A 15,998-nucleotide genomic window follows, 5' to 3' on the forward strand; every position below is an offset into this window, starting at 1 on the left:
AACTCTAGAAACCTAGGTCCATTACATGCAGAGAAACTGGGCAAATAAGGAACCTAATCAAATGTACAGGGTCTCGTGACTGCTTCTCACTAACATTCCCAAAAGATAATTATTTTGATCAGCTAGAGACTGGTACAAGTAATAACACCTAAGATTCAGTCCATTACCAAAGGTAAGTCATAGCTCTTCAAGTATTCCATCTGGGTACGTACATGTATGTATATGAGTGTGTGCACTTGTGCATATATGCATGTGTTCACACACCAAGAATGTTCTGTACCTTGGAAATGAGATTTTCTCCCTAACCTGAATCTGTCCAGCTGTAGCAGAGCTTCTAAAGGCCTACAATATGGAGCTCCAGCTACCTACTAACTATGCAGTTGAATGAGGTCGCCCACCACCAAGGGCAAAGGCAAGTACATCTCCTGGGGAGGTAGCAAATGAACATTAATGTGACTCATCTACGGTCACTGTGGGTCTTCCCTGGTGGCTCAGATGGTAAAGAATCTGCCTGTAATTCGAGAGACCCAAGTTTGATCCCTGAGTTGGGAGGGTCCCCTGGAGAAGGGAATGGCTACCTACTCCAGTATTCTTGCCTAGAGAATCCCATGGACAGAGGAGACTGGCAGGCTTTCATGGGGTCACAAAGAGTCACACACAACTGAGCAACTAAAACACACACACATACACACACAGAGTCAGTGTGAGTCAAAGACACACACAAGGACTTGTGTTCTCCAATCTCCAACCTAGACACTGTTCAGAACACAACTTCTCTCAGGAACAGTACATGGAAAGTCTCTGAAAAGTCTTGGATGGGAAGAGGGGAGGAGAGAGATAAAAGGGACAAACATTATTCCCTATACTTGTGTAATTTTTGGCTGCTAAAAGTTTGTGAATTATTTGCACAAATCTAAATAGAGAAAAGAAAGAAAGATTATTACAAAAAAACCTCCATTTCTCCAACCTTTGTAATAGAAGAGTTTCCCCAAAGTGACAAGAAAATAGTACATGCTTCATAATGTGACAATTACCAAAAAATGAATGCTTATTACATTGTTACTTCAAAAGGAACACAACTTTGACCAAATAAATGAGTTCATAAACATCTACTTTGTATCAATACTTTGCAAGGCCCCAAGCAGCCTGCCATCCCAGACTCTTTTCTCTCAGACCACTCACTTTCCCTGCTGATCTTCTCTCCTCTGATCGCTTCAAATCCCATCTTCTGTGCCAACAATCCCCAAGACCAGCTTTCTCTCAACTACAGAGCTAGCTGCTACCAGATATCTGCTATCAGATGGTCCACTGCCTGCCATGCTCACTGTGTCCCAAGCCAGAATCATCATCTGTCTCAGAACTGATCCATCTCCTTTATTTAACATTCCATGGCAACTTTAGGGCTACTCATTCAGAAACTCTCCATCTCCATGGAGGCAGCTGCTTTTGGCTTGGTGCCATCATAGCTTTTGCCTAGAATAGTGATGGGTGCAAAATAGTCACAAAAAATATTAGCTAATTGAATACATGGTTAAAACCATATACTACCATCAGTTCAGTTCAGTCATTCAGTCGTGTACTTCTCTTTGTGACCCCATGGACTGCAGCACACCAGTCCTCCCTGTCTATCACCAACTTCCAGAGTTTACTCAACCTCATGTCCACTAAGTTGGTGATGCCATCCAACCATCTCATCCTCTGTCGTCCCCTTCTCCTCCTGCCTTCAATCTTTCCCAGCATCAGGGTTTTTTCCAGTAAGTTGGTTCTTCACATCAGGTGGCCAAAGTATTGGAGTTTCAGCTTCAGCATCAGTCCTTCCAATGAATATTCAGGACTGATTTCCTTTAGGATGGACTACCATGGTAGTTACAAATTAAGAAAACTAAAAAGAGCCTGGGATGTTTCTCAAGCCCAGTGTCAGAGTTTAGTGGAAGGGCTACAAACTGGAAGTCCACAGGCAGAACTGGGCTGTGGGAGAGAAGTCTTAAGTGGCCAGAATATTATTTGGGAAAATAACATTAAAAATAACTACTTACAGATAGGGCCTAAAAGTTTCCTACAGATAACTACCATTTCTGTCTTTTAACAAATTCTGACCTTTCTGTTATATGCCCATAGCCCCTACCCTATAGTTAAACATTCTCTATCACCAGAGGTCAGAGAAGGCAATGGCACCCCACTCCAGTACTTTTGCCTGGAAAATCCCGTGGATGGAGGAGCCTGGTAGGCTGCAGTCCATGGGGTCACTAGAGTCGGACACGACTGAGCGACTTCACTTTCACTTTTCACTTTCATGCATTGGAGAAGGAAATGGCAACCCACTCCAGTGTTCTTGCCTGGAGAGTCCCAGGGACGGGGAAGCCTGGCGGGCTGCCGTCTATGGGGTCGCACAGAGTCGGACACGACTGAAGCGACTTAGCAGCAGCAGCAGCATCACCAGAGGTGCTGGGCATAGGCCGAATGTATTTTTGCACTATAAGGGTGACAATCCTAAATTATTTTTAAAGCTCTTTTGAATCTCGGGGCTCTATGTTTATTTATATATGTTATTTAAAGCAAAGAGGAACTAAAGAGCCTCTTGATGAAGGTGAAAGAGGAGAGTGAAAAAGCTGGCATAAAACTCAGCATTCAGAAAAACTAAGATCATGGCATCTGGTCCCATCACTTCGTGGCAAATAAGTGGGGGGAAAATGGAAACAGTGACATATTTTATTTTCTTGGGCTCCAAAATTACTGCGGATGGTGACTGCAGCCATGAAATTAAAAGACGCCTGCTCCTTAGAAGAAAAGCTATGACAAACAGCGTATGAAAAACCAGAGACATTACTTAGCTGGCAAAGGCCCATCCATCTAGTCAAAGCTATGGTTTTTCCAAGAGTCATATTCAGATGTGAGAGTTGGACCACAAAGAAGGCTGAACACCAAATTGATGCTTTTGAACTGTGGTGCTGGAGAAGACTCTTCAGAGTCCCCTGGTCAGCAAGGAGATCAAGCCAGTCAATCCTAAAGGAAATCAACCCTAAATGTTCATTGGAAAGACTGATGCTGAAGCTCCAATACTTTGGTCACCTGATGCAAAGAGCCAACTCATTGGAAAAGACCCTGATGCTGGGAAAGATTGAGGGCAGGAAGGGAACAGGGAGACAGAGGATGTGATAGTTGGATGGTATCATCAACTCAATGAACATGAGTTTGAGCAAACTCTGGGAGATAGTGAAGGACAGGGAAGCCTGGCAGGCTGCAGCCCATGAGGTTGCAAAGAATCAGACATGATTTGGCAACTGAACAACAACAACAAATGTATTTATTTGCAATTATTTAACATTAAGATGTTAAAACTGAATAAACACAAATATTTGGAAAGTTTTAAGATATCAACACACTTTTTAGACATGCTAAGTAATGGAACATAACAGATGCTCTGTTTTGGTTTTTTTTGGAGGGGGGCAAAGGACCCAGGAACAACTGTAACACTGAACATATACTGAAACCACTGCAGGCACCTAAATCCAAAAGATCCATCAGTCACGTGTGCCACCACCACAAGCCTGGCTGGTTCTTTTTTTAAAAAAACATAATTTAATTAATTAATTTATTTTTTGACTGTACTGGGTCTTCATTGCTACGCACGAGCTCTCTCTAGCTGCAGCACGCAGGGGCTACTCTCTAGTTGCAGTACCTGGGCTTCTCATTGCGGTAGCTTCCCTTGTTGCAGTGCAGAGGCTCTAGGGCATGCAGCTCACTGGCTCTAAAGCGCGGGCCCAACAGCTGTGGTGCACAGGTTTAGTTGCTCCACAGCATGTGGGATCTTCCTGGACCAAGGATGGAACCTGTGTCTCCTACACTGGCAGGCAGATTCTTGACTACTGAGCCACCAGGGAAGCCTTTCTTGGCAGGTTCTTTATAAACTTACATGCCATTCTTTAGGGATTAGGCTCCTTCTCCATTAACCGGAATCAGTCTCAGCCCTGGAAATCAGTCTGCCCATTCAAAGAGTTGTGTCTCATTTCAGGAGGCAGTAGAGTAAATGCCCCCTTGTTAGGTTTCTATGTGAGGTGAGTAATGGAGCAGTTAATAAGGGGCACTTTCAGTCCACTGGCCTGGTAGTTGTTCAAGTGATGGTATCCTGGAGCATGCTTGCTTATAGCTGATTGTGAAACTTTCAGGGAAGGAGGAGGGGTAAAACGCAACTGGCTTCCTCTCCTGACCAAGCACTATAGACAGAGATCTGGGAGAGCCGACTTTGGCAGGAATTCTCATTTTTCATTGACTTCTGTCAGTTTTCACAAGACCCCTTCTGCAGCTTCTGGAGCTAGTGAGTGTCCCAGCCATCCCCTCACGGTCACCAGAAACTGTAGGGGAGGAAAAAACATCTTTTCCCTCCACTCTTCTGTGTTCTTAGCTGGTCTCCTTTCTCCCTGTTCTTAGGGTGGTGGGGCCAAGAGGTATCCTCTGAGGAGACAAGGGCCTGGGACTCTCCAGCTCCAGTCTGGACCAGAGCTGGGCCAATACTCAAGTGCATAACCAAGAGTTATTTTCAGTCATCACCAGGCCACTGGTGAATGATAATTTAGCTTCAATTGTGTTGTTTAACGAAACTGTGCTTCCGATTTCAAGTTCATGAACGAGTGACTCCAATGTCACAAACGGAGAAGAAATAAAGGAACTCCTTGTTTTACTTCAAATCTGAATTTAAAGGGCTGGTTACATCATTGCATGGATACAGATCAGCATTTTCCTCAGTACATCTCATTTTATTCATAAAAAAGGCATCTGTCATCCTTTGGGTAACATGTCATGGATATGACCTTGTACCAAAAAGCACTGGGCGCATCTATAAAATATTCCAAAACTTGCATTTTTCCTTTCAGTGGTTTTAACAATGTCATTTAGTGCTTTCATTTTTTTTTTTTTTTTTTACAAAATCCAAGGTGGTGAAAGCTTGTTGCTCCTTAGATGACAGATGCCATAGGGAAATGACCCTGTCTTATTTGTTCACTGCTATTATCCTAGTGTCTAGCAGTAGGTGACACATAGTAGGTGGTCAATAAAAGTTTGTTGAGTAGATTTAATTATGTAAGAATTCACTTTGATCTTAGTTGTAGTTTTAGGAAAAAGACACCTATACACTAAAAATTATTAAGAAGAAGTCCAAATACATTCTGAGGCACAGTCAACACTGGAATGAATAAGAAGGTTTACAGATGACAGGTTTGAAAGGAAAGTACTTATAGGAAAGGAAAGTACTTGATAAAGTTATGTTGTGATTGCTGAAAAATCTGCTAAATCTGTGGTCACAATTTTAAAATCATTAAGCTATTAAAAACTCCACAGCCTTCCTTTAAAAAGAGAGTTAAATCTAAAAAGAAGTAAAGGATAAACACCACTTTGTTTTGCTGAACGCTGATTACATACAGGGACTGTGCTTGGCACATTACACACTAATTTCATCTAACCCTCACCAACACCCTATGAAACAGATGCTCATTACCTCCCTGCTATTGACAAGGAATCAGACACAGAGAGGCCCAGGGACCTGCCTTAGGTCACAGAGGGGCAAGGCAAGAATTTCAACCCAGACTATTGCTTTTAACCACTTGGCTACCTTGGCAGACGCAGTGTTACACTGGTCATAAAATCACCAGGGCAGTCACGAGGTCCAAGTGAGCGCATGGAAAAGCGATTCCAGGCACTCAGTAAATACTGTTCACCATCTCCCTTCCTGGTTCTCCTCTCCCAACCTCTGCATCTGGGGGCCTCCCACCCTGGCTCCCTAAGTTGTAATTTGGGAAGACAAGCAGTGACCCAATAACTTCCTTCCTCCCTGCTTACAAATTTGGGGAACTTTTGGATATTTCAAACAATTTGTGGTATTGTTTGATGCAGGCCACTGAAAAGGAATTAAACATGTTATAAATAATCGGGGAGGTTAAACACATAGCCTCTGGTCACACAGTATATGGGAGAACTGAGATTTCAACCCAGACATTTTTCTCCCTACCATGCAGGGTTCCTTTCAGTGGTGGAAGGAGAATCACATAACCTCAAGGTAAACTGTCTACATGATAACGAGAAGAAAGGAGAGTAGAATTCACATAAAACTTGAGAATGTATGGAAATAAGATGAGAAATTCTGTCAGGGAAGAGGCAAATCCAGAATAATACAAAAGACTTTGCAGAAGGAGGGCTACAGCAATGTCTGTAAGTTGCTTGTTGCACTAAACCAAGTGAGTTTAGGTTTGGAAAAGTTGGCTGGATTGATTTTTAAAATATCTTCTCCTCTAATCAAAGATTCAATAATTATAACAGAAATGACATGTGGCTTTGTAATTAACTTAGCAAGCACAGAGCATAAGCACTCTACGAGCACTGGTTATATGAAAATGATAAAAGACAGACTAAGAGATATATCTTCCAAATCGATAGTAATTTTTATATGGGCCATCAACCAAAGCATGAATCTAAAAGAACCATTCTAAGCATTAAGGAAAAGTTTAATATACTATTTAAATGTATTAAAGAACTTACTACTAATTTTAGGTACGTTAATGGCACTATAGTCATAGGTTTTTACAGTACTATTTTTCAATCATTGTTTTAAAACATTTAAGTCACTACTTTTCAACTTGGACTGAATATGGGCATTACTGCTTATTTTTCACTGAAAATAAAGCAGTCTGATCATTCCCAATGTCGAAGCCTTATATTTTGTTACTGTTGTCTTTCTCCTGTGATTAGGATTTCCTAATTTAATGTCTACTTAAAGGATTTAACTCTTAGGATATGTTTGGAAGACACTGTTTTTAGTATTTAGGAGTCAAAATTATCTAAACACATTCATCAAGAGTGGTGGAGTAATCAACTCACTGAGACTAATAATACTTTTTTTCTTTAAGCCAGAATTAGTCTAATTGTATTTTATGTATTGGAAAGAAAATTTACATTTACTTAAATTGTAGACATACCATAAAAGCTTCAATTATGCACTAAAATAGTTTCAGAATATTTAGTGAAGGATAAGTTGGATATTAACACTGAATTTATCCAGAAAAGACCAAAGTCCACAGCTCCGTAATGGTAATGTTCTGCTGCTTGACCTGGGTGCTCGTGACACAGGCCCATTCAGTTTATGAAAATGCACCAGCCTCTACACTTATGTTCATTTTTCTTTATGTATATTAGACTTCAATTAAAAAGTCTTCTCTGTCATGTTCCATACTTGAAGTATTACAGATGAAATGACAGGGCATCCGGAATTTGCTTTCAAAGACCAGAAGACGGCAGGGGCCAGGGGAAAGACCATGTATGGTTGTGGGTAAGGAAGAGGATGAATGAGGGATGGGAAAGAAATGAAATAAGATTAGAAAGCTGCTGACATTGTGGAGGCTGCATGATGGGTTAGTGGAGGCTTGTAATACATATTAGAAAATTACTGTAATTAAAACAAAAGTGTTAAAGGGAAAGCATAGTTATTGCTGTACCTGTGCGTGCATGTGAGCTGCTGAAAGAACAGGGCAACAACTGACTCATCCCAGAAAACCAGCACGGACAAGGAGGAGATTAATGGGTGAACTACGGTAGCAACACGTCGCTCCACGTCTGTCCTCCATTGGCTCAAGTGATGAACTCAGGGCTTAGGGGCTTTAAGAACCTAGGGAGGGAGGGGTTTTGGTTTTCCAGTGGATGCACACCTTCCAGAGTGGTGGACATACCTACTGTGTTCAAAGGAAGGAAACGTGGAGGAGGGATAAATTGGGACTCTGGGATTAACAGATTCACACTGCTATATATAAAATAGATAAACAACAAGGACTTACTGTAAAGCACAGGGAAATATATATGTGTGTGTGTGAATATATATACATATATTCAGATTCTCATTATAGGTTACTACTAGATATTGAATATAGTTCTCTATGCTATACATATACACACACACATGCAGATACATTTATGTAAGTGAATCACTTTGCTGTATACCTGAAACACTGTAAATCAGTTATTTTTCAAGTAAAAAAAAAAAAAACTCCTTCTGTTCCACTAGGCGGGGGGGAAAAGGAAATGGTGCCTACACAGGTAAAATTTAAGGGACCGCAGGACTCGTGTGTGTGCATGCGTGTGTGCGGCAGTAACCGCACCACTCAGGCTCTACACTGCCCACAACGAAGGCACTGGGCAGGCTGCACTCTGGAAGTGACTCTGATAAGCTCCCACATCAAGAACACTGCATCCTAGAGGTCTGCTCAGCAAAGAAAAAAGCTAGTCATGTTCTAAGCACAAACTCTGAGCTAAAAGCGTCCACCCTTTTAGGGATGCAGAATGTTTCAAAGCAAAACATCTCTGTCAAGAACATTAGCCAAATCCTCTGGCTTTGAGGAAACAGTTCATCTTACAAGGAGGTAGAGAATCCCTGCTGCTAAGACACACCTTATTGATCAGGTCACAGTAAGCTCTACAAAATAAGTGTAAATAGTTTTTTTTTCCTCTAAATTCTGACATAATAATCATCCCCTGAAATGACGAAAAAAGTCTTGGCCACAGTCTTACCTGCTTGGAACAAAGACTGAAAGAAATGTACCTGTTCCATGAGCTAAGAGAATAAAAGCTTGGAGAAAAGGGGGCTCAGGTGCTCATGACCTCCCCGCCTGGTCTTCTCCAGACTCACTCGCTAATCTGTTACTGAAACGCCGCCAGCTACACGAGGCTCTTCCAGCTTAGGAATGTGATTTCAACAATGCATCCATTTTCTCCAAATTCCAGTAGAGAAAAAAAAAAAAATTTGAATGCTCCATAATATTTCTTATAAAAGATTTTTATCAGGAACACTTTATCTTATAACCAATGTTTTAAAAACTAAGTATCCAGTTAGTTTCTCTTTGCGTAACTTTCTGGTATATGAAGCTATACCATATTAATAAAAACTTTAAAGTGCTCAGTTTCCATGAGCACTTTATTAAATGTCCCGAAGATGAGAAACTTGAAAAGACACCAAATATGTTGGATAACAAACAGCCTGTCGGGCTGGACTAAAGAGTCCACCAGACATACACAGAAGGTACATGCCACTGGCAAGAGGGCGGAACAGCAGCGCTGTTGTTTGCTTCATTTACTTAGTGAGGTAGGAGAGGGACCTCTGAATAAGGGATCAAGAATCTGAAGCAGAGAGTATCTTCCGGGGGATCTGATGGGCACAGGACAGCTATCCAAACATGGCAGGATTTTTTCTCATCAACAACTCTTACCCAAAACTGGGCCTCACTATTCAAAGTATGACCTGACCCAACCCGCAAGCATCAGCATCACCTGGCAACCTGTTAGAAAGATGGAATCTCAGGCTGCACTCAGAACTACTGAAGCAGAACCTGCATTTTAGCCCAAGCCCCAGGTCATCTGTATGCACGCCACAGTTCAAAAAAGCCTAGGATTAGGGGATTCCTGTCCACGTGGAGGGAGGTTTCCACAGAGCTCTGCATGGGCCTCCCGTCTCTCACTTTTACTTATGACTCACATGAAGATACTGAAGAGCCTTCCGCAAGTCCCAAGTGACACTCATCTAGAAGGAAACACTCAATTGCACAAGCACCTCTTGGAAGAGGCCAGGCCTGAGAGCAGATCACGTGCAGAGATGTAAGCAACCAGCGATTTGCTAACGAGAAAAAAAAAGTAACGCACGCTTGACTGTATGTCTGCACACGGAACCACTTCTGGAGAACAGGCTGCAGACCCGGCCACGTGTTCTAGCAGAGTGACTGACGGGACAAACTGCGGCCAGACGACGGGAAGAACCCGGGTGGGGAGAAAGGGACCCGGAGAACAGGCTGCAGACCCGGCCACGCGTTCTAGCAGAGTGACTGACGACAAACTGCGGCCACAGACGGTGGGAAGAGCCCGGGTGGAGAGAAAGGGACCCGGAGAACAGGCTGCAGACCCGGCCACGCGTTCTAGCAGAGTGACTGACGACAAACTGCGGCCAGACGGTGGGAAGAACCGGGTGGAGAGAAAGGGACCCGCAGTCTTTCCTGAGGGATGGCTGACCAAAGAAAAGGCGACTAAGTGGGGACATCGTGGTTGTATTCGCACATCTGAAGGGCTGTCTCAAGACATTTCATTCTGCAAATGTGTTTCTGAGCATCTGCTATGTGCCAGGCACTATGCCAGGAACTAAGGACAGAGGGAAAACCAGAATCGCTAATTGTCTGATTTTCCTGACAAGTGGAAGAAACTTGTCTGTTGTCCCAGAAAGCGGAGTTGTGGTCGATGTAAGGCTAGTGCAGGACCAGGGCCCCAGACAAGGAAGCCCCTCTGGCTGAGGGGCTCCAGCTTCGTAAAAAGTGCACAGATGGAATGGCTGGCCCCCCAGGCTGAGCGGAATGGGTTAGGGAGGGGACGCATGCCTCCCAGGGAGCAGCCTAGGGGACTCCCACGCCAGTGCTATATTCCAGAGTTGCAGGATAACCAGGGCCAATATCATTAATCAAATTTAAAAAGTCTGTTCAGAACTACACTATATTCAATTTAGCCAAGAACAAATGTTTTAAAACTTAATCACAATTTAGGGTTTCAGCTAAATTCTGTATGTAAACGTAAATGGTGTATGACTTCTCTTTCAGCAGTAGTTTTTTAAGCCAAGGATTTAATAAAAATCCTCCACATTAACATTTTAAGCAACAGCTCTGCGTAATGACTCATTTTAATTGTATTCTTGCTTCTCTCAGAGACCCTTACAACTACTATATTTAATGTTCCATGATATACCTTCAGAGTCGCTCACCCCATTCTGAGAAATTATTCTGAAAAAAATAACAATTCCTTTCCCTCTGCCAGAAAGAACAAAAGAGGGAGAGGGTGGGGAAGCTAAATGCAGGAGGAGTCAGATGAATAATGTTTATAAAGAAAACTAACAGTAAGTAAACCACTTACATGCTCGACAAAACTGCCAGTCTTTTTTGGCATGAAGTAGGGTAAACGATATCCAACAAGTAGGAGAATGTTTAAGGTAAACATTAATAAACTATTAATAAACTAATAGTTTATTAATAAACATTAATAAACTATTTAAATAATCATGAAGGTCATATAGCAACCTGTAAACACATGCATAATGACAACAATATAAACCCGCACAATTTTAGCCATGTAAAATTTATGCATGCATATAATAAAAATTAGGGGAAAAAAGTTTAAGGTTTGTTTTTTTGGCTGTTAGGATTCCTCTTTTTTTAATTTAAAATTTCTACTTTATTGTTGACTGTTCAATAAATAATTTTACAATGAATGTATCAGGAACCAAAATAATTTTAACTTATAAGTGTAATAATTTGTACGTTAGCAAGAAATGAAATCACACAAAGGTGACACATAGTTGAACCTTAATGCTCAATTGGTTCTTTGTCTTTTATAAACCTATTTTTCATAAATCACCAAAAGTAAAATATAATAAGATTCACGTTATGAAAAGTGCTTAACATTTGTGGAAAGTAAGAAGGACTTTGTACAGCAGCCGCCCGTAAACTTCGGGTAAAAGCAAAACTAAATTTCTGGATTCTATTTTGCTTTTCACCTTATTTGATCTCAGTTAACATCGTTCATGCCAAGTCAAGTTTTTTCCCTCCTCTTTCCCCTTCTCTTCAAGTTCATAGAAGTGAAGGGGAAAAAACACAGAGCAGCTCTTTTACAGTTTCCCCCAGTTCTTCCAGTGACGCCATGAAGGGCGGTGTTCTGGAATGGGCTCAGAGAAGGCCAGACGTGAGGGCCACCTGGCTACCATCTGTCACCAAAGGCGTCACCAGACTGAGCTGACTTAGGGCCCAGAGACCTGGGTTCAAGTTTTCCATTTCTATAACATGGAAATACTCCTACTTACCCGGTGACTGGGTCAGGAGAAAGTCCCCAGTGAATGTGATGCTCAAGAAATGCTTACCTTATCCTTTTTTCCCACCTTCCACTAAACACACACATTCTGTCTGAAGTCACAAGGTCCTTCTGTCAAATATCTTCCTGTTGCTCTCCAAGTGCACTCTCTACCCATCCCTACCTTGCTCCTACCCCTACAGACTGACGTCTATGGATCCCATCCACAGGCCCCCTTGGGTGTCCAAGGCAGAGTCCCAGAGAGACGTCAGGGAAGGAAACAGAGTTGCGGGGGGCGCGAGGAAAGGGTGAGGTCAGCAATTTGAATATCCTGCTTCTGCCAGCTGTGCTCCTCAACCAGAGGCCACCGCTCTTCTCAAGGTAGCCTCTTCTGAATGACAAGCCCTTGTGGCTTCTGAAGACCACTCCATCCACTTCTCCCATTGCAGCTGGGGTGGTAATTTCACCGTCTGAGATTCTGCTCTGTCCCTGGAGATTTCCTCTACGTCCTATCCACACCACTTTAAGTGAATGCAGTTAGGATCTATAATGATTCTAAATTGAGAATAATCAGCTTTTCCTGTTGGGACTCTGACCAATAAAGTCCTATCGAAAGCATTCCATCTACAGCATTTATACCTTGAATCACAGGGGCAGTGGGCAGTTCCAGAGTTCATCTGAGGCCAAGAGGCACACGCAGGCAGGACCTGATGATTCTAAGAAACCAGACTGGCAAAGCCTAGCCTGTGCTCCCCCAACAGGCCTAAAGCAGGCCTTCAACTGAGCCACTGTCCTCAGACCTCAGGGGAATTAACATCAGTTCCTAAACTCTTGGGTCCTGTGAACTGGGGGGTCAGGGCCTGGTAGACCGGTATTTTAAGTCCTCAGTCCAGGCTCAGTTAAAGAGTTCTGGTTTTACCCCAAGTTTATTATAATGGTGTACAACTCACCAATTCCTTAGGAACTGGGAGAGGAGAAACAGCAGCCTCCCGAAGTCCCGTAGTTCCCACTGTGTCAGTCTTTCAAGTGAGGAGTTGGGAAACAAGGCTTAAGAACTGATGCTCCAACACCAAAAGGGCTCTTTTAACCTCCAAAAGAGCAGGGGGAAAACGTGGAGTAACCAACTCCCCACTCATACATTTCTCTCCCTCCCAATTCCTAGGAAAGGAGGGCCCTGAGGCTCACAGAAGGCGAGTGTGCAAGGAAGAACCAGGACTGATCCAACATCAGATCCCTGTACTCAGTCCTCGCTTGCTGATCCAACCTTAACCACGACAGCCACGCTCATCCCTCTGGCCTGTGCTAGCCAGCTGCCCAAAGGCACACAAAGGTTCAGTCAGGTCTTGCCCACGAGGATGGCCTGGTTCAAAATGGACTTGTGGGGACTGAAGTGGTCCCAGTCATCCCTAGACTAAAGACCTCATAGAGTTTAGCCTCTTTCTCTCGGGCCTTGAGACACAGAACTAACCTGTCAGCACCCACCATGCACAGAGCACTCTTCAAGATGCCCTGGTGAGTTGCAAAGAACCATTTAATTCTTTCTTTTTAAAATTTACCTTCTAATTAAGAAGATCAGAGAGCTAAGCATGCAGCACATGAGAAGGGCGTTGTACACAAAGCCTCGCCCAGCAGAAAGGTGGCAGAGAGCAGAAGAGCTCAAGGTCCGGGTCCCACTTTCGACAAGACTGAGCGACTAAACACAGTATGTGAAACGTGTGGCAGGTCCCTACCTTTCTAAAACTCCACTGCGTCATCATTAGAAAAGGCCAACAACAGCATCTGCTAGTCATGATATCATTATTAACTAGGGTCGTTGTATTAAACCAAATGATATGAGTAACAACTCGGGCCCAGCAGCAGGCGTGCTGTGAGGGCACAGTCAATGCCAGCCTTTATCATCAGAACCAACTGAACTAGCTAAAGCCTCCTCTGGCGAAAAATCAAATTCCCTGGCCCTGCTGGCATTTTACCTGCACTCTAGGTGCACTTAAAAGCCTTAGTCTTCTTTTAAAGGAAAGTATATTACAACATTATCAAGAGTAACAAAAAGCTTTACTATTACATAAGACTACTGAGATAAAAAAATATTCTGTTAAATAGACATTTTAGAACCTTTACTCAGAGGTGGGTTCCACGAGGATGAGTTTCAGCTAAGATTCAGCTCAACAAGAGGTGGAGCCACCAGAAAAAGCTAATAAGACCTTGGGATGCTCTATCAAGATCACAATACGGAGAATAAGGAGGTTATATCTGAAGAAACTAGGAATTCACAGTCTACAGAGAAAAGCTTGGGCAATAACAGGGAAGATAGCTGTCTTCAAGTACTTAAAAGGTTGAATATGCCGTATGTTGCGGAAAAAGACTAAGTAAATCCAGAGGGTCAGAGACTGTAGCTTCCTGTGTGGAAGAATGTCCTCAAGCTAACAGAGGATCCCGCACATAAGAGGGGGAGTTGGCCTGTGCGCCTGGAGCCTGTGCTGTGCAGCCAGAGAAGCCACTGCAGTGAGAAGCCCATGCACCTCAGTGAGGAGCAGACCCTGCTGGCCGCCACCAGAGAAAGTCTGCTGAGCAATAAAGACCCAGCACAGCCATAAATACATAAATCAAATCATACAAAAGAAAAAAGAAAAGAAGGGGACTTGGCATCTCACTGGTGGGCACACTGGAAAACTCTGCGTCCTTTCCCATCTGAGTATCTGTAACCCTATTGTCTTCTTTGCACACCAGAAATAAACATAAGTGGGAATCAATGGAGTGGGGCTCATGTGTGAAAGCATTTCTCATCCTGATAACAACGAAGTCTCGAGAGAGTAATACGGGGGCCACGACTCAGTCCACTATTACACACACTTAGGCAGTCTTAATTCATCTGAGAGGTATCTAAAATTAAAAATAAATAACGGTCTCATAGTTCGTTTTTCTTTTAGAAAATAATCAGCCCAATACTACATTCAAAAAGACTACGTAAAACCTGCAGCACTGTTTTGAGTAACAAAGCTAAGAGTTCCATTTAGTCAAAGGCACCTCTACTTTTTGCTCTGTTAAGCTCAGGAAACTAAACACACGGGGGAAAAAAATCAAAAAAGATTCTAAAAATCAAGCCACTGAGAAGAAAGTGATTCAACATTTTCTTGTCTTTGTTTCACCTGCCAAAAAAGATAAAGTGGATTTGGAACTGAGAGAAAAGACAAAAAGAAAGAATTCAAAAGGGTAGAAAAAGACATCAGAAAGTGAAGCATGAGAGTTTAGTGACATTAACCGCCCAAACCTTACTGAAATTCTAGAAGCAAGCTGTGTATGCTTTGCTGTCTCTGCCGACCTCTTCTTTTTCACTCCAGGTCAGTGGGAAAAAGGGCTCAGTGGCAAAGAATTTGCCTGCAACGTAGGAGACGTGGGTTCAGTCCTTGGGTTGGGAGATCCCCTGAAGAAGGAAAGGGCAGTCCACTCCAGGATGTTCCACGGGAAATCCCGTGGACAGAGGAGCCTGGCAGACTACAGCCCATGGGGTCACAAAAGAGTTGTACGTGACAAAGCGACTAAATGACAGCAGCAGGAGAAAGGGATGCAAAGGCAGAGGCTTGTCTTCCATTCAGCCCATTTGCTGCCTCCAAGGGCACACACAGCTGAGCCCAGGAGAACGCTGCTGCACTTCATCATCAGGTGGTTGTAATGTCAAACCCGGAATTCTGGAATCACAAAATGTGAGGCACAGGGAACAGGTTTAGGGACAAAGGAGTGGAGAACCAAGTTACCAGGCAATGCAGGTCTTCAGAAGCTCTTCTGAAGCAATTCATATTCTTAAGTTCTCAGATGTTTTTCCTTTCAAAAGATGGAGACAATTACTAAATCTTTACAGTTATATGAATTCCTTCTGTTCACAGAAGACACTATACCAGACTTCACAGCCCTCAGACCCAGTGAGAAATGAATGATCTACTAAAAGACTCACAATCAGGGGGAAGTACCTTCATTATGGAGTGTGGCTTTCACCTGAACTGGAGAAAGCAATCTTTGTCCTAGATCACAGGGTACTTTGTCATAACCCTGTCCTTCCAGCACTGTTAGGCTGAGGAGACCGGTAAATACGTAGGGTTCTAAGTGCCACCATACCCACAATAAGCTCCAGGAGAAACAGAGGAGAAGCGGAC

The 15,998-nt window shown here is 43.0% G+C and overlaps 1 protein-coding gene across 6 annotated transcripts in view; it reads right to left on the reverse strand.

The window, feature by feature from the left end:
* Positions 1 to 15,998, reverse strand: part of ZHX3 (zinc fingers and homeoboxes 3) — a 136,467-nt gene that overhangs the window by 82,272 nt on the left and 38,197 nt on the right. The gene's annotated exons all lie outside the window — the stretch shown is intronic.

This window comes from Bos mutus, chromosome 13 (genome assembly GCF_027580195.1).
Source record: "Bos mutus isolate GX-2022 chromosome 13, NWIPB_WYAK_1.1, whole genome shotgun sequence".
Taxonomy (NCBI): domain Eukaryota; kingdom Metazoa; phylum Chordata; class Mammalia; order Artiodactyla; family Bovidae; genus Bos; species Bos mutus.